Below are 21092 nucleotides of genomic sequence, written 5' to 3'. Positions count from 1 at the left end.
CCCCTTCTAATTTGCCCTGCAGGTAGGGCTTAAGAATTGTACCTGCTGCCCCCATTGCATGATCGTAAGAGGCGACTAAATTTGGGATCTTATCTTTTCTCTTCTTACTTAACAGCTTTCTTCTTCCTAATGTCTCCCTTGACAATGCCTCACTTTTGGCCTTAAGTTGAGCGTTCGCCCCTGTGAGGAAGGCTTTGGGTTCTGTCCCTGGCCGAGACATACCGGAGTCTTTAAAAATGGTAGTTGCTACTCCTGCTTAGCGTTCAGCATATTTGGAGTGGAACGACTGGTTCGCCCGTTGTCAGTATAATGTGACCGGGTGGGGTGTCCTGCTGGGTGTCTTCGGCAGTATGCTTCAGTGAGGTAGCACTATATATCGGCAAAAGATCCGGCCTATCACAAGGAGACTTAACACGAACATACCGCAGCCTTCCAAAACACACATACGCACTTACCACACGCATGCATGTCGCACTCACGGGAGGCCGTCCTTAAGTGACCTTAGCTGTTAATCGGACGTTAAACAAAATAAACCAAACCAAACCAAATCCCTTCTAACATGTTTACCGTTAAATATATCTAAACATTGTTTGACATCGCTACAAGTACGCTATAAATATACTCTGCGACATCCGATAGTGACGTGTCATACTGTAGCGGGCTAACCAATCAGAAAGAAACTTTCAAAGTCGGTCATTTGGCCACGCCTATACTGGCGAGAGTTCGATCTGTTTGTTGACGAAGCGGTGTATTTGGATTTTTTTGAAAGTCATGTTACCAAAGATTTAGTGACTCATTTATTTTTACTCTACAATATACATAGCGATATGTGCTGTTCAACAAAATCAGTGCTGAGGTGTTTTCAAAGGTCCAACCGTTATTTGAAATTGTGTGCACTTGCTCTATTTCATTTCGGATTTTACTTGGCTATAAATGCCTACATGCGGACGGAATGAACGCTTCAATCAATAGATGACTGTAAGAACAATATTTGCTATTTTTGTTTATCTATTCTATCATCAATTCATTCTTTGCTATTTCTTCACTTTCATTCCAATCCCACGGGTCATCAATCATAAATGTTGCGGAGTGTTGAATTTCGCTAAGAGGCGAGCTTGACGCCATATTGTTTTGATTAGAAACGGGGCGTGGCTTAACAGGATTAATAATGGTTGTATCGCAGATTAGAACATGGTCCGTATCCAATCAAAACAAGCGTTCACGCAAACGAATCGAATTAGAATATAAACTATAGATTCCAGTTTGTGAACTCATCCCCTAATGCTACTGTTAGGTATCAATAGAGTCCATCATATGTAGGTACATGTATATCGTATAGGGAAATTCTACCCGAGGGTATAGAATTTGGGGTCAGAACCGAGGCTTGAGGGTAGAGTTTTCTTATCCAACATACCTAACACGTACTATTTTTCTCACACTTTTTTTTGTGAAATGCATGGGTCAGTCGATCCAACATCGCGAAACCATATAGAAACTTTGTATGTTTTCTGGATGATTGACAATAAAACCAATAACATATATGCAAAGATGAGAGATAAAAGAAAGAAAGTGTTCACGGGCCGATAAACCCAGCATACAAACAAACAAATCTTTTTTGCACTGGTCTAAGCTTCCCTTATAGTTTTATGTCTTCACCATTCCTATTGTCTACACTACCAAGGCCTAGCCAGGTGTTCTGATGGTCATTCCTATTGTCTACACTACCAAGGCCTAGCCAGGTGTTCTGATGGTCATTCCTATTGTTTACACTACCAAGGCCTAGTCAGGTGTTCTGATGGTCATTCCTATTGTCTACACTACCAAGGCCTAGCCAGGTGTTCTGATGGTCATTCCTATTGTAAACACTACCAAGGCCTAGCCAGGTGTTCTGATGGTCATTCCTATTGTCTACACTACCAAGGCCTAGCCAGGTGTTCTGATGGTCATTCCTATTGTCTACACTACCAAGGCCTAGTCAGGTGTTCTGATGGTCATTCCTATTGTCTACACTTCCAAGGCCTATCCAGGTGTTCTGATGGTCATTCCTATTGTCTACACTTCCAAGGCCTAGCCAGGTGTTCTGATGGTCATTCCTATTGTCTACACTACCAAGGCCTAGCCAGGTGTTCTGATGGTCATTCCTATTGTCTACACTTCCAAGGCCTAGCCAGGTGTTCTGATGGTCATTCCTATTGTCTACACTACCAAGGCCTAGCCAGGTGTTCTGATGGTCATTCCTATTGTCTACACTACCAAGGCCTAGCCAGGTGTTCTGATGGTCATTCCTATTGTCTACACTACCAAGACCTAGCCAGGTGTTCTGATGGTCATTCCTATTGTAAACACTACCAAGGCCTAGCCAGGTGTTCTGATGGTCATTCCTATTGTCTACACTACCAAGGCCTAGCCAGGTGTTCTGATGGTCATTCCTATTGTCTACACTACCAAGGTCTAGCCAAGTGTTCTGATGGTCATTCCTATTGTTTACAGTACCAAGGCCTAGCCAGGTCTTCTGATGGTCATTCCTATTGTTTACACTACCAAGGTCTAGCCAAGTGTTCTGATGGTCATTCCTATTGTTTACAGTACCAAGGTCTAGCCAAGTGTTCTGATGGTCATTCCTATTGTCTACACTACCAAGGCCTAGCCAGGTCTTCTGATGGTCATTCCTATTGTTTACACTACCAAGGTCTAGCCAAGTGTTCTGATGGTCATTCCTATTGTTTACACTACCAAAGCCTAGCCAGGTCTTCTGATGGTCATTCCTATTGTTTACAGTACCAAGGTCTAGCCAAGTGTTCTGATGGTCATTCCTATTGTCTACACTACCAAGGCCTAGCCAGGTCTTCTGATGGTCATTCCTATTGTTTACGCTACCAAGGTCTAGCCAAGTGTTCTGATGGTCATTCCTATTGTTTACAGTACCAAAGCCTAGCCAGGTCTTCTGATGGTCATTCCTATTGTTTACAGTACCAAGGTCTAGCCAAGTGTTCTGATGGTCATTCCTATTGTCTACACTACCAAGGCCTAGCCAGGTCTTCTGATGGTCATTCCTATTGTTTACACTACCAAGGTCTAGCCAAGTGTTCTGATGGTCATTCCTATTGTTTACAGTACCAAAGCCTAGCCAGGTCTTCTGATGGTCATTCCTATTGTTTACAGTACCAAGGTCTAGCCAAGTGTTCTGATGGTCATTCCTATTGTCTACACTACCAAGGCCTAGCCAGGTCTTCTGATGGTCATTCCTATTGTTTACACTACCAAGGTCTAGCCAAGTGTTCTGATGGTCATTCCTATTGTTTACAGTACCAAAGCCTAGTCAGGTGCTCTGATAACCATCCTACTCTCTATATATTTGAATGTCAACTGGTGAATGTTCTGTTCTGCAAACAAAAACGTAGCTCGGATAGTCACGTGACTGTCTGTCGCCATTATTGTAGGCCTCATGGCGCTAAATTGTTTGTTCGTCGGTGTGAAAGGTACTGTCTATGAGTCGTCTATGACCCCACTTGGCAGCATTATTGCTCCCATATAGAGTCCAGACACATCTATTGACCGTACGGTGGTAATAACACAGATAAAGTGATGACCGGAAGTGGTCAGTCCGCTATCGTATTGAAGAGACATTGTATAAGCTACATTCGTTGATTAAATCAAGTTGTGAACACATTTTGTAAGCTTACATTGATATTTCCATATATATTAAAACTTACTTTGATATCTTGTATAATCAACATTCATCTGAATTTTAAAACAAGTAGAAATTATTTCATGCACAATCAGAAAAATCGATATGTTCTATTTATATATATGTTTTTGATATTATTTAGGTCATTGTAAAGCTAACCATACGTTGATCGTCTAGAAGTTTGATTAAAATCTCCGAAATAAATCATGTTCGTTTAAGTATTAGACTGGTCATATCAAGTTCGCGTCCAGTGTGTACGTCTGGTGGACAATTGATTCCTTGTCAGTTTGTAATTACAAAGTTCATTAACGTCCCCGGAAACGTAACATAACTTGTTTATGTCCAAGGATTTGAACTGAAGTGAAACCTCCTACTTGATAATTCTTTTTGAAAATCTGTTTTCATGTAACGATGTCGTCTCTAAGACAATAAAGTTCAGTGTATAATATAACACAACAGAGTTTATATCGGATATATATGTTTACATAAAAGTCATCAAGTGATCAAACTATAGGATACCCCATCAAGTTCTAGGTTAAATGTACAAACCCCCACCCCATCAAATAATAGGTTAGATGTAAAAACGCCCCTACCCCATTGAATTATAGGTTAGATGCACAAACGCCCCCAACCCATCAAATTATAGGTTTAATCTACAAACGTCCACAACCCATCAAATTATAGGTTTAATCTACAAACGCCCCCAACCCATCAAATTATAGGTTTAATCTACAAACGCCCCCAACCCATCAAATTATAGGTTTAATCTACAAACGCCCCCAACCCATCAAATTATAGGTTTAATCTACAAACGCCCCAACCCATCAAATTATAGGTTTAATCTACAAACGCCCCAACCCATCAAATAATAGGTTTAATCTACAAACGCCCCAACCCATCAAATAATAGGTTTAATCTACAAACGCCCCAACCCATCAAATTATAGGTTTAATCTACAAACGCCCCCAACCCATCAAGTTATAGGTTTAATCTACAAACGCCCCAACCCATCAAATTATAGGTTTAATCTACAAACGCCCCAACCCATCAAATTATAGGTTTAATCTACAAACGCCCCCAACCCATCAAATTATAGGTTTAATCTACAAACGCCCCCAACCCATCAAGTTATAGGTTTAATGTACAACAAACCCCGCCCACCAAATTAAAGAGTTAGTGCACAAAAACATCGAAACTATTTTGATATTCATGAGTGTACATATACTGTATCATGAGTGTACATATACTGTATCATGAGTGTACATATACTGTACCATGAGTGTACATATACTGTACCATGAGTGTACCTATACTGTACCATGAGTGTACATATACTGTATCATGAGTGTATATATACTGTACCATGAGTGTACATATACTGTATCATGAGTGTACATAAACTGTACCATGAGTGTACCTATACTGTATCATGAGTGTACATATACTGTACCATGAGTGTACATATACTGTATCATGAGTGTACATATACTGTACCATGAGTGTACATATACTGTATCATGAGTGTACATATACTGTACCATGAGTGTACCTATACTGTATCATGAGTGTACATATACTGTACCATGAGTGTACCTATACTGTACATGAGTGTACATATTACTGTATCATGAGTGTACATTATACTGTATCCATGAGTGTACATATACTGTACCATGAGTGTACATATACTGTTATCATGAGTGTACATATACTGTACCATGAGTGTACATATACTGTACCATGAGTGTACAATACTTACCATGAGTGTACTACTTACCATGAGTGTACATATACTGTACCATGAGTGTACATATACTGTACCATGAGTGTACATATACTGTATCATGAGTGTACATATACTGTACCATGAGTGTACATATACTGTACCATGAGTGTATATATACTGTACCATGAGTGTACATATACTGTACCATGAGTGTACATATACTGTACCATGAGTGTACATATACTGTACCATGAGTGTACATATACTGTACTATGAGTGTACATATACTGTATCATGAATGTACCTATACTGTATCATGAGTGTACATATACTGTACCATGAGTGTACATATACTGTATCATGAGTGTAGATATACTGTACCATGAGTGTACATATACTGTATCATGAGTGTAGATATACTGTACCATGAGTGTACATATACTATGTCATGAGTGTATATATACTGTACCATGAGTGTATATATACTGTACCATGAGTGTACATATACTGTACCATGAGTGTACATATACTGTATCATGAGTGTATATATACTGTACCATGAGTGTATATATACTGTATCATGCGTGTACATATACTGTATCATGAGTGTACATATACTGTACCATGAGTGTACATATACTGTACCATAAGTGTAGATACAATTATGTATACTGTACCATAAGTGTACATATATGACACGACTAATAGGGCCGCATTATCTTGTACAACTTTGTTAAACCTTATTTATGTTCTAGGAGCCAACCTATCACCTAATCAGTCATGATAAATACATTTCTTCCACTGAGAATTAATGACATTCCGTATGTAGAATTAAGTAAATAAGTTTAATGCGATGAGAAACAACTACAGTTCCTACCTTAAGTCAGGGGACATGACTACGTTTTCCAGCAGTCTGTGGTGAACCGCGTGGATTTAAAGCTTGTAATGGGGGAGATATACTGTGTCGTTCGTAGACATATTGGATTAATTGATGCCATTTTGCTGGGAACGGGGAACAAAACGGAACATAGATAGGGAATGGAATGCCAATTTTTAAACTTATGGTAAAACAAATATCGGACGGTATTAATGAAATCACACCCAGGCAAAGACACAGGTACTGCGCGCGACAGGTTTTGGAGCTATCACAAACCGTTTGGCAGATCATCAATTTGGAGCGCAACTCTTTCCTCCCGGTAATGTTGGTAGAACATAATCTCGCCTTTCCTTCTCTGCGTCAATTCGATTTCCACAAACGCGTCGCTCCTATCATTGTCAATGCGATTAGTTGGTACCTCACGACCGCTGACGTGTTGAGGTCAGGGAGACGAGATCACGGCAGCGCTTGAATGGTATACGGATTTAAACATCCAGATCGTTTGTTTGTTTAAAATCTAGGAATAAGTGACAAAACTCTCACTTACAATATATTTCTGACTTTCTAATTCAGGAACTGATTCCTCCAACATTTCTTAGAATCTGGGATCCAGCAACATGCTTAAATGATCCCAAAACTGCAATAGACCAGATGTCGTTTAACGAAAAGCCTCGTTTCCGTTAAGGTTTTACAATTAATCTGTTGGAAACTTTTTATGGCTCGTAGGGAGAACACTGATGACTCATTCTGGTTATTTATAAAAAAAAATCTTCGTCCTAAAGTCTAAACGAGAGCGTAAAAACAAAGTCAGACGACTACCTTGTCTGGATATGGACTGGGACCTCACAATTCGGTCAATATAGGATTTTCAGTTTTGAATCTATGTGACTTAGGAAGCGAAAGGGTCAATTGAATATTTCAGTCGAGATGATGTCTTCGTTGGACAAGTGGGCTGCGGAAGGAATCCAGGTGTTTACATCATACATGTACGCAGGCATACAACATATATGGATAACGCTGTCCGCATCGAAGCGTGAAGATGACGCTATTTGACACATCTTTACAATCATCATAAATGTGTATGGGTTTGTAAATTGTGTTGTGGTTGCACTGTAGGACAATCCATGTTATACTTTTCTGTACAATGGTGCTTTATAGTAATCTCGTCAATTTAAGAGAGGTTCCTCCGAATGGAAACGAAGAAATAACAAAATAAGATGTAAAACATCAAGGTATAACAAAGTAAAATAGACAGGTATATGTAGAAAGACATTGTTTTTAAGTTATAGGTATAAGTCAAAAACACATATAGTTTGTATCTCTCGGCACCTGCAGGCCAGGGATACGCTCTCTCACACCGAACTATGACCATATTTTGACAATTATCGAAACAAGTTATCTTTTTTTTCTGTACAATTTAATCGATTTCCAAAATAGACATATAAATAGACGTATAATTCTGGGAAACATTTAGGAGTTGCGACAGATTTTCATTACTAAATCTATTTTAGTGACATGCCTGCAAATTGAAAATGACTTAGAAATAAGAAACATAATAGAGTTTGAATAAGGAATACCATCCGTGAGAATTTCACGCTGAGGATATAGAGAAATGGAGAGGAAATCTAATTGGATATCATCGACTTCATTCCAAGATTGGAATCTTACTCGGTGTTGCCAATATTTCTGCAGTGTTCCGATGACATTCTGTACGCGATATACACCTCTACATAATAAACGATGATAGGACTAATAGGATGATATTGCAACCGATAAAACATAATTCACATTACTGCATGTTGCTTATGGCGTTTAAATTTTAAATATCATTTATAAATGTTATGATGTTATAACGATGTTGATTATATCGCGATGTTCATATCTTAAAATTATTGAGATTCCCGTCTGTTGTTGTATAAATTTGCATGACCTTGGTGTGACCTAGATTTGCATGACCTTGGTGTGACCTAGATTTGCATGGTCTTGATGTGACCTAGATTTGCATGACCTTGGTGTGACCTAGATTTGCATGGTCTTGATGTGACCTAGATTTGCATAGTCTTGATGTGACCTAGATTTGCATGACCTTGATGTGACCTAGATTTGCATGGTCTTGATGTGACCTAGATTTTCCTGACCTTGATATGACCTAGATTTGCATAACCTTGATGTGACCTATATAGCTAGATTAGCATGACGGATGTCATCAAAGATACATATCCTGCCAAGTTGGAATAGGAACTAAGATGCCGTGTAGCTTCTTTGTTTGACTGAGGATGGATTTCTTTTCTAAAAGTCTATAAATTCGAGCAAAATATTTAATGTAGTTGTCAATGCTTTAGATTACTAGTGTATCTCTATCCACTTCCGTAGATGTTTACGCTGTTACTTGAATATCAGGTTCATTAACAAAGACGAAAACGGACCGATTCAAGCAGATTGAATTTTGTGTTATACATATCTTCCGTCAGCACTAGGAAGAATCTGCTGATTAGATTAGAACGTTTTTATCTGGAGAGTACATGTGACACCAATGGAATGGTATTCTTCGTATAGAGTGGTACTCGCAGATTTCATCATGTGAGTGAGGGAATGGTCGAGTCATATAGCTCCCATTGCAATTGGATAATGGAAGGATGGATTCTCTGTAAATACCGCGAATGCAAACTTCACAAACACAATGATTTGTTCAACAATGACAACATGCTTTCTAAGCCTGGTTTAAAGTAGCGGCAATATTTAGCCATGAATATATCGGAACACTGTGACAATATAGGACGGGTACAATGGGTACCGTTGTGGGTGTGATGTACATAATGACCATCCCTATTCCGGCTAAACAGCATGTAATGGACTGACTTCCCGGTAACTCTGTCATCTCATTTCACATGCATTCATTGCATGAAAAAAAACTCTGACCTGCATAGATGTTAGGTTTTAAATGAAAACCGCAGTAAAAAGCAATAACGATACTACCTGAGAAAATAGTCATCTACAATCAATACGGAAACGGTTCGCGCATTTCACTTTAGGTGTTTGTAATTGACATCGCCTGTTTAGGTGTGGTAACGCCTGAGTTTATTGGGCAGCGCGTTAATGATGTATAGTAATGCCTTTTACGGAATATTGATACAGGTAAAATATTGATACAGGTAAAATACATGCATTCCCTACTGGACCATAATTTCACCACTTGTGTCATTTGCGAACAATGGACCGATTAGTTTTAGATGAAGCTTGATAACACTTTCCAAATGATAAAATCTTAGGGTTTTCCTGGAATCGACATTGATTTTATTTTCATATGGCTAAAGGGTCTTATGACTATGGGTCATTAAGTTTAAAACATATGATTGAGAAAATGCATTTGAATTGTGAATGTTACAACTACATGGGACACATTCATGGTATTTTCTACGGAAATGAATGAACGAAATGACTTCATGACCAATCGACTTTTTCTTATCTCGTCTCTTATTTATGAGTCATAGATCTAAGCCTACTATTGAGAGAAAATACTGAGCGGAAATCCTATTAATTATTTTGATATCTCCGCAGCAGAAATGTTTCAGGTAACACCAGCCGTGTAAATAACATCAAATCACTCGTATGCCTCTGGGTGGCAAACATTAGAACTACTGATTTCATTTGTTGGTCAATATGGTTGTTATATAAATTAGTGAGACAGCATTTCTTTCTAAAAAAAACCCACCAACATACAAAAAAAAAACAAAAAAAAACGCATTTGACATCGATTTGTAGTCCTTGTTGGCAAAGTTCAACAAATTTAAAATATCTTGCAGCTCAAATACACTTTACACGACATATGTGCTTTCTTGACCTTCCAACATGTTCTACTTCGCAAAATCATAATAATCCAGCATACAAAGTTGTACCTAGATTTTCTATTTCTGCTTTCTGTAATAAAGAAATATAAATGTTTTGGCTTAATATGGTTTTAATGATGCAGTCAAATTATTCAGTGTTTTCCCTTCAACAGAGTCTGACTCACGTGTGCTCTTTAACCGACAACAAGGTGTGGTACGTCTGTTATGTAACCGACAACAAGGTGTGGTACGTCTGTTATATAACGACAACAAGGTGTGGTACGTCTGTTCTATAACGACAACAAGGTGTGGTACGTTTGTTTTTATAACGACAACAAGGTGTGGTACGTCTGTTATATAACCGACAACAAGGTGTGGTACGTCTGTTATATAACGACAACAAGGTGTAGTACGTCTGTTCTATAACGACAACAAGGTGTGGTACGTCTGTTCTATGACGATAACAAGGTGTGGTACGTCTGTTCTATAACAACAAGGTGTGGTACGTCTGTTCTATAACCGACAACAAGGTGTGGTACGTCTGTTCTATAACCGACAACAAGGTGTGGTACGTCTGTTATATAACAACAAGGTGTGGTACGTCTGTTCTATAACGACAACAAGGTGTGGTACGTCTGTTCTATAACGACAACAAGGTGTGGTACGTCTGTTATATAACGACAACAAGGTGTGGTACGTCTGTTATATAACCGACAACAAGGTGTGGTACGTCTGTTCTATAACGACAACAAGGTGTGGTACGTCTGTTATATAACGACAACAAGGTGTGGCACGTCTGTTCTATAACGGCAACAAGGTGTGGTTCGTCTGTTATATAACCGACAACAAGGTTTGGTACGTCTGTTATATAACGACAACAAGGTGTGGTACGTCTGTTATATAACGACAACAAGGTGTGGTACGTCTGGTCTATAACCGACAACAAGGTGTGGTACGTCTGTTATATAACCGACAACAAGGTGTGGTACGTCTGTTCTATAACGAGAACAAGGTGTGGTACGTCTGTTATATAACGACAACAAGGTGTGGTACGTCTGTTATATAACGACAACAAGGTGTGGTACGTCTGTTATATAACGACAACAAGGTGTGGTACGTCTGTTATATAACGACAACAAGGTGTGGTACGTCTGTTATATAACGACAACAAGGTGTGGTACGTCTGTTATATAACGACAACAAGGTGTGGTACGTCTGTTATATAACCGACAACAAGGTTTGGTACGTCTGTTATATAACGACAACAAGGTGTGGTACGTCTGTTATGTAACGACAACAAGGTGTGGTACGTCTGTTCTATAAAGACAACAAGGTGTGGTACGTCTGTTCTATAACCGACAACAAGGTTTGGTACGTCTGTTCTATGACGACAACAAGGTGTGGTACGTCTGTTCTATAACGACAACAAGGTGTGGTACGTCTGTTATATAACGACAACAAGGTGTGGTACGTCTGTTCTATAACCGACAACAAGGTGTGGTACGTCTGTTCTATAACCGACAACAAGGTGTGGTACGTCTGTTCTATAACCGACAACAAGGTGTGGTACGTCTGTTCTATGACGATAACAAGGTGTGGTACGTCTGTTCTATAACAACAAGGTGTGGTACGTCTGTTCTATAAAGACAACAAGGTGTGGTACGTCTGTTCTATAACGACAACAAGGTGTGGTACGTCTGTTCTATAACGACAACAAGGTGTGGCACGTCTGTTCTATACCGACAGCAAGGTGTGGTTCGTCTGTTATATAACCGACAACAAGGTTTGGCACGTCTGTTATATAACGACAACAAGGTGTGGTTCGTCTGTTATATAACGACAACAAGGTGTGGTACGTCTGTTATATAACCGACAACAAGGTGTGGTACGTCTGTTCTATAACGACAACAAGGTGTGGTACGTCTGGTCTATAACGACAACAAGGTGTGGTACGTCTGTTATATAACGACAACAAGGTGTGGTACGTCTGTTCTATAACGACAACAAGGTGTAGTACGTCTGTTATATAACGACAACAAGGTGTGGTACGTCTGTTCTATAACGACAACAAGGTGTGGTACGTCTGTTATATAACGACAACAAGGTGTGGTACGTCTGTTATATAACGACAACAAGGTGTGGTACGTCTGTTATGTAACGACAACAAGGTGTGGTACGTCTGTTATATAACCGACAACAAGGTTTGGTACGTCTGTTCTATAACTACAACAAGGTGTGGTACGTCTGTTATATAACGACAACAAGGTGTGGTACGTCTGTTCTGTAACCGACAACAAGGTGTGGTACGTCTGTTATATAACAACAAGGTGTGGTACGTCTGTTCTATAACGACAACAAGGTGTGGTACGTCTGGTCTATAACGACAACAAGGTGTGGTACGTCTGTTCTATAACGACAAGAAGGCGTGGTACGTCTGTTCTATGACGACAACAAGGTGTGGTACGTCTGTTATATAACCGACAACAAGGTTTGGTACGTCTGTTATGTAACGACAACAAGGTGTGGTACGTCTGTTATATAACGACAACAAGGTGTGGCACGTCTGTTCTATAACGACAACAAGGTGTGGTTCGTCTGTTATATAACCGACAACAAGGTTTGGTACGTCTGTTATATAACGACAACAAGGTGTGGTTCGTCTGTTATATAACGACAACAAGGTGTGGTACGTCTGTTATATAACCGACAACAAGGTGTGGTACGTCTGTTCTATAACGACAACAAGGTGTGGTACGTCTGGTCTATAACGACAACAAGGTGTGGTACGTCCGTTATATAACGACAACAAGGTGTAGTACGTCTGGTCTATAACGACAACAAGGTGTGGTACGTCTGTTATATAACGACAACAAGGTGTGGTACGTCTGTTCTATAACAACAAGGTGTGGTACGTCTGTTCTATAACGACAACAAGGTGTGGTACGTCTGGTCTATAACGACAACAAGGTGTGGTACGTCTGTTCTATAACGACAAGAAGGTGTGGTACGTCTGTTCTATGACGACAACAAGGTGTGGTACGTCTGTTATATAACCGACAACAAGGTTTGGTACGTCTGTTATGTAACGACAACAAGGTGTGGTACGTCTGTTATATAACGACAACAAGGTGTGGCACGTCTGTTCTATAACGACAACAAGGTGTGGTTCGTCTGTTATATAACCGACAACAAGGTTTGGTACGTCTGTTATATAACGACAACAAGGTGTGGTTCGTCTGTTATATAACGACAACAAGGTGTGGTACGTCTGTTATATAACCGACAACAAGGTGTGGTACGTCTGTTCTATAACGACAACAAGGTGTGGTACGTCTGGTCTATAACGACAACAAGGTGTGGTACGTCTGTTATATAACGACAACAAGGTGTGGCACGTCTGTTCTATAACGACAACAAGGTGTGGTTCGTCTGTTATATAACCGACAACAAGGTTTGGTACGTCTGTTATATAACGACAACAAGGTGTGGTACGTCTGTTATATAACGACAACAAGGTGTGGTACGTCTGTTATATAACGACAACAAGGTGTGGTACGTCTGTTATATAACGACAACAAGGTGTGGTACGTCTGTTATATAACCGACAACAAGGTTTGGTACGTCTGTTATATAACGACAACAAGGTGTGGTACGTCTGTTATGTAACGACAACAAGGTGTGGTACGTCTGTTCTATAAAGACAACAAGGTGTGGTACGTCTGTTCTATAACTGACAACAAGGTTTGGTACGTCTGTTCTATGACGACAACAAGGTGTGGTACGTCTGTTCTATAACGACAACAAGGTGTGGTACGTCTGTTATATAACGACAACAAGGTGTGGTACGTCTGTTCTATAACCGACAACAAGGTGTGGTACGTCTGTTCTATAACCGACAACAAGGTGTGGTACGTCTGTTCTATAACCGACAACAAGGTGTGGTACGTCTGTTCTATGACGATAACAAGGTGTGGTACGTCTGTTCTATAACAACAAGGTGTGGTACGTCTGTTCTATAAAGACAACAAGGTGTGGTACGTCTGTTCTATAACGACAACAAGGTGTGGTACGTCTGTTCTATAACGACAACAAGGTGTGGCACGTCTGTTCTATAACGACAACAAGGTGTGGTTCGTCTGTTATATAACCGACAACAAGGTTTGGTACGTCTGTTATATAACGACAACAAGGTGTGGTTCGTCTGTTATATAACGACAACAAGGTGTGGTACGTCTGTTATATAACCGACAACAAGGTGTGGTACGTCTGTTCTATAACGACAACAAGGTGTGGTACGTCTGGTCTATAACGACAACAAGGTGTGGTACGTCTGTTATATAACGACAACAAGGTGTGGTACGTCTGTTCTATAACGACAACAAGGTGTAGTACGTCTGTTCTATAACGACAACAAGGTGTGGTACGTCTGTTCTATAACGACAACAAGGTGTGGTACGTCTGTTATATAACGACAACAAGGTGTGGTACGTCTGTTATATAACGACAACAAGGTGTGGTACGTCTGTTCTATAACCGACAACAAGGTGTGGTACGTCTGTTATATAACCGGCAACAAGGTGTGGTACGTCTGTTCTATAACGAGAACAAGGTGTGGTACGTCTGTTATATAACGACAACAAGGTGTGGTACGTCTGTTATATAACGACAACAAGGTGTGGTACGTCTGTTATATAACGACAACAAGGTGTGGTACGTCTGTTATATAACGACAACAAGGTGTGGTACGTCTGTTATATAACGACAACAAGGTGTGGTACGTCTGTTCTATGACCGACAACAAGGTGTGGTACGTCTGTTATATAACGACAACAAGGTGTGGTTCGTCTGTTATATAACGACAACAAGGTGTGGTACGTCTGTTCTATAACGACAATAAGGTGTGGTACGTCTGTTATATAACCGACAACAAGGTGTGGTACGTCTGTTATATAACCGACAACAAGGTGTGGTACGTCTGTTCTATAACGACAACAAGGTGTGGTACGTCTGTTCTATGACGACAACAAGGTGTGGTACGTCTGTTATATAACGACAACAAGGTGTGGTACGTCTGTTCTATAACGACAACAAGGTGTGGTACGTCTGTTCTATGACGACAACAAGGTGTGGTACGTCTGTTCTATAACGACAACAAGGTGTGGTACGTCTGTTATATAACAACAACAAGGTGTGGTACGTCTGTTATATAACGACAACAAGGTGTGGTACGTCTGTTCTATGACGACAACAAGGTGTGTTACGTCTGTTCTATAACGACAACAAGGTGTGGTACGTCTGTTCTATAACGACAACAAGGTGTGGTACGTCTGTTCTATAACGACAACAAGGTGTGGTACGTCTGTTCTATAACGACAACAAGGTGGGGTACGTCTGTTTTATGACGAAAACCAGGTGTGGTTCGTGTGCACTATATAACTCGCTAAAAATTTACACCACCTGTGATAGTCCTGACAATTTCACCACTAAAACGGAACTCTTCGAACAGCTTCTGATCAGAAAAAACTTCCATGTGCGATAGTCCCCGGTTACTCCATCAATATAACGGAAACAGCCGAACAGTTTTCGATCAGAACACGTTTTACGTATTGGCATTTTTTTTTTATCTAGGTGCCTTACAGCGGAAATGTAAATATTGATAATTAATGAATATAAAAAACGGTTATAGTGTCCATGTCCTGACCTTATCACTAACACGGAAGACGGCATCAGTTGTCATGAGAACAAATGTAGATGCACGCGATCTGTATCACCAAGGGACGTTAGTGTATAACACATCACATGGAATAGTCAAGGGGATAACAAATATGTCAACAATGCATGTGTTAGGTCCGAACACGAGATACATACACTGATACGTCACTCGAGCAGAATATGATGGCGATGGATTCTTGTCATCTTACTGATAGTTTTACCATTGGCTGGGACAGTCATGAGGGAGCAACACATAGCAACAAAGTGCCGACATTGTCATGGATACCATCATTCACACCGGTATCAATTTCCATAAAAGTAAGAAAAGTAAGTAACAAAAGGTGAATTAACCATGGCGGACATACAGTGTACCGAGACTTGCAGTCGAATCTGTTCAACCAAATTGAATTACTCTTCTACTTCTGTCGACAAAAGCTGCAGGTTACTGCAAACCCACATGTTGTGTAGAAATGACCGTAGTTTTCCCTAATTTCCGTAATTTACTAGATAAACAAGAAGTTCGCCTTAAACGTTCCGATAAAAATAATTACTTTTGGGCGTTTACTGTGTGTCCTACAGCTACCGAACCAGGTGATTGAAACTAGCCATGAAGAAAATCACTAATTGATCCAGGTTTGCATGAAGTTGTTCCTTCGGAAATAGACTTATTCCTAAGAGAGAATTCAAAAGAGTTGACCGATTAATTTTGTCTTTCTTGCTGCCTTGGGAGAAAGAACACATCTGGTGATAAAAGCATTCACGCCATAGGAACTTCCTTGTCAGTAAGCTCAATGGAATTTGTTTTTATTATGTCATTTTTAAGGTGAGGAATGATTCAACGACCCGTAAATAGAGAAGGTTGTCAGTTTACAATGATAAACAGTGATGTTCTGAGTAGATAAACCAACACTCAGTTTCCTAAGTAGGATTCTGATGGCACTCCCCATTGAATGCAATGAGTTTGGTTAACCATATCAAAATTTAAAATAAATATCGGTACTTTGAGTTTACAAGTTTGATGTGAAGCTCCTACAAAATCATCGTGTTTATGATACGATTTAAACAGTTAATACTGTTCTGTATTACGTTGTTTTTTCTTTTTTTTCTAATTTTGTTTCTACATTGCAATGTTTGTCATTTACCTTGATACTTGATGAAAGATGAAAGCAGAGCAAATTTATGAAAACATACTCCCAAGAGGAGAATATTCATTTTTAGAAACCTGGCTTTTACTGCTTACTGTAATTGCCATTGCCTTTTCGTATCATAATGATATGTATTGTGTTAAGCGATCAGCCCACCCACGTATTGCTAAAAACATTCCACACACTGCTTTCTGGTCGATTACTTAGTTATCTATAGCTGCAATAGTCATGGGTCCACGTCAGGTGAATATAGCTGGTCCCCTTGGATACTTAAAGCTTTTGGACTAATATGATTGGTTATAATCTGTCATTAAAAGCCAGAGTTACGCAAACAAACTTTCTAAAGAGCATCTCCTTTAGCATGTCCAGCAACATAATTTAAACAAAAGAAAGACACCCTCGCTATCAAGTTGGTTTTTAACCCATTCTTTCAACAGTGTTTTAATGCCGAAGTTTAACAGATTGGGCGTCTGCCAAAAGAAAAGTTGACATGGACATATGACAACAGAGATGGCTGTGTGGTTTCCTTAGGGACAACCATCTCAGAAGATTTAGTGGTGTTGTTGATGTCATAATACACGTATACTATCAGATCATCATACTATCCTGATGTCGTAGGACGTCAAGTTTGGAAAGAACCACAGTACAGAGTCGGCATATGTCTGTGGCACATTTGTGTAAAAGTGTCTGGTCTCCTTATATCTACAGAACGAGTCTGCTTTTATCGTATTGTGGAATCACTTCCACAGACAACGGGTTACAGCTCTCTAGTCGGTCCACAAAGTCAGCAATTCTTGTGTGACGATCTATTCACACAAATATGTCATAGACATCAATTCGTTAGAGTTGTTCAATGCCCAATAGGTACAGCAGTTACAAAAGCCTGTCATCATCGGATAAAGACGATGTCTTTAAACGTGTTATTTTCAGAATAGATTTTAAGATAAATGGCGTCAAATCTGAAAAGATACTTTCAAAGCAGTTTAAATGCTTTCTGTTTCTGATTAGATTTTTTAGCGTGTTGAAGAATCTATATGACTTGTATGAAGCACGCAAAGACATCACATTCAAAATCCATTTGACATTTTTTACTTGAATTCGCTAATATTTTGTGGCATAATTACGTTTCTTGCGTAACTTTGTATAGAACTGATATGACGAAGGCGCCTCGGCTCCGCAAAATGCTTTCAAACTTAACTCAATTTAGAGAAACGTCAAAGAACCGAGTGTTCTCGTAATATTTGATGAAAGTCGTTTCTTTTTTTTTTACAAGCAATGTAGGATATCACACCTATGTCTAAAGATGGATCTTGATAACCACCTTAAGTGCAATTAAAACTTCCAGTTGTCTGAAAGGGACAATTTGAATGATAACCATGCACATAGAAGTCGTTTTAAATTTTAAATCACTGAGAGTCATCAAGACTATTGCTATGTAAAGTATTTTTGGATTGTTAGCATTCCAATGATCTAACTTTTCTATAGAGTCGTCGAAAGGTTTGTTTTCAATGTATTTAATAATATCGGTGTAGCGTCTGAATGACTCGGTATCACCGTCAGATAAACAGACAATTTGTCGTACTCCAACCAGTTGGCTACGATAAAGGGATTAAGATGTTCGATTCCGTAGTGCGTGTTTTAAAGATAGATTAAAAAACACACTCTTCTTAATGAAAGGGGAAAAATTGATTGAAATTCATCTCTTTCTTGCGATTCTTTTTTCGATCGTTATTCCACAAATTATTATCGAGACATATTTATGTAATATCAATTATTTTCTGGTTAACGATTTGTGGCCGTTTTATACACTTTGTATGTAACGCATTCCCCTGTAGATAATGAGTTCCGAACATTTCTTATGTCTATAATATATAATCAAATTTCCTTATACCGAGGAAATATATCGAGTGCTATTAACGGTTTTGAGAAGTGATTTAAAACCCTTTCACAAGGTTTGTATCTGTACTTTCGTAAACAACTACCAATTTTGTATATGGTTGGCTTAATAGGTTCAACAATAAGAGGTTCCACAAAGTTACTGGGGCATACAGATAATTAAGGAATTTCAAAGCATTATACATGTGACTTATCAAAAATAAAATTCGGTGATGCAAATATTTACGTAAGGTTTTAAATACAATGGAAGTTTCAATGGCCTCCTTGCTTATATTTGCAAGTAAAACGCGGTCTAGTTTTGGACGTTGTATTTTATGCCATTGTTCATGGAACCATCATTTACCCAACAGTATAAGTTGAAGAAAGATTTTTTTATTAACCTTTTTATTTTTTTTTTTTACTAAATGATAGTATCTAGCGTACAGTCCAGTTTTTTCTATGGATAATGAATGGTTAAAAATGTCGTTGCCATTAAAATCACGTACAACACATAACAGAAAAAAAAAATTCAATAAAAAAAAAAAAACATTGATTTTCATAACCACCATGATGGTGACGATGTTAAACCTTTATAAAAAAAAATACGCTTACCTGATATGAGTAAACAAGCTGCTACTGTTATATCCTTATAAGGTAATGCACGGTTGTATAGTCTGTGTGTTGTAGCTCTGTCACCTGAATGTAGGATGCACCAGCCGTTCTGTTGTGTGGCCCATGTTCCCGTGATCTTAATAGTCTGTCAGCTTCAGTATCCGATACATAAAACTCGGCACCAGGCAAGGCCGCGTCGTCATTGGACGGCTTGACGCGCGCTCCTCGTGCTGCGTGGCTGTGAGGGATAGGTCTTCCGCGCCACGGAGGGAGTGCGAACTCCTGCCTCATCGATCTGTATACCAACCCCCCGCCATCACAATACAAATGTGTGATGACATAGATGATTACCAAATAACATATAAACAACCATATCTAATTACGATCTGTGTTTGAAAACATAGAAGACATATTTATAAAACACGACAACTTAGTCGCGGCCGCCATGTTACAATTCTTTGTATCATTCGGCGTTGTTGAGAGTTATATTTATTTATCAGGAATTAAATGATAAAGAACCTAACATTCAGTACTGTTTCCACTGAAGATGTTCCGAATGTATTAAGAATTTCCCCCCGCATTTAATCCTTCAACAAGTAAACCCGTGTATGCGATATTATTGTCCCTTTGTTTTATCCACGTACTAGTTGTTGGAGATTTCTCTGCCAACTGCCCGTGTTACTGATCACGTGGTGTTCGCGATACTACATTCTCTAGGATTAGTACAACATACCCGAGTGAAGAGTAACTTTAAGCATGGACTATAAACACATCGTTCCATATCGGGTTTGCCTGACATTTCATTGTGCTGACGGTGGAATAGTCTTACGCAACATCCAAACTTCTCCCAGATTTATGACCCTACGCTTTCGAAACACCTGTTATTTATCCTTTCAAGTGTCTCCATGTAATTCTAGATTTTGTTTTGTCATCGTTTACTGAATTTGAGTTAAAATAACGATGTCGTATACTTATGTAACAAAGCACACGATCAATTAAATCTAAATCACTGCCTCCATTAGGGATCGAACCCGAAACCCATGGCTTACTAGTCTTACGCTCAACCGATCGAGCTAAAGAGAAGATCTCTCTAGGCGAGCGGTATACTGCGGCTAATATCTTTGGTATTTCAGAATCGTTATTTTGATATTCATATGCTAAGTGGAGTTACTACGATACGTCAGGTAGCTGCGGTAACGAAAACTGTACTATCACTTCTTCTTCTGGACTAATGTATCAGAAACATTGTTGGAATGAATTCATACTTTATCAGCTAACAGTGTTGGCTTTTTTCTTTTTTGTTTCTTTTTTTCCTTTTGTTTTGACGGTTATGTAAATAATCAATGTATGTTTACCAAGGTGACATTGTAGTGATATGGCTGCCATTTTGATTACAAATCCGAGCGTTTAAACACGATTCTGAATTCAGACATATGACATTAAGTAACAGAAAATGACTTATATCCTTTATTGTATAGCAGATGATATCAACCTTTTGAAGCTTTCGTACGCTCCACTCTTATCTCTACCACACAAGATCAGTACATTACCAGTTTAAAAATATCTGCGTGTCAGCAATATCTCTATCTGCAAGCAGGATTGGCAAAGCAGGATCTCCCAAGTGGATGCT

The 21092-nt window shown here is 39.2% G+C and overlaps 1 protein-coding gene across 2 annotated transcripts in view; it reads right to left on the bottom strand.

Annotated features, from left to right (window-relative positions):
* The window catches only part of LOC117345161, a 71627-nt gene extending 51991 nt beyond the window's left edge, over nucleotides 1-19636 (bottom strand). Inside the window, exon 1 of one of the 2 annotated variants that reach the window (XM_033908163.1) lies at nucleotides 19463-19636. The gene's annotated coding sequence lies outside the window, so the exon portion shown is untranslated. The remainder of the gene's footprint in view (nucleotides 1-19462) is intronic. The other variant, XM_033908184.1, reaches the window with a different exon arrangement.
* Between the last annotated feature and the right edge of the window lie 1456 nt (nucleotides 19637-21092).

This window comes from Pecten maximus, chromosome 2 (assembly GCF_902652985.1).
Source record: "Pecten maximus chromosome 2, xPecMax1.1, whole genome shotgun sequence".
NCBI classification, from domain to species: Eukaryota; Metazoa; Mollusca; class Bivalvia; order Pectinida; family Pectinidae; genus Pecten; species Pecten maximus.
The sequence above is the reverse complement of the archived record's forward strand: the minus strand, read 5'-3'. Positions and strand labels throughout refer to the sequence as shown.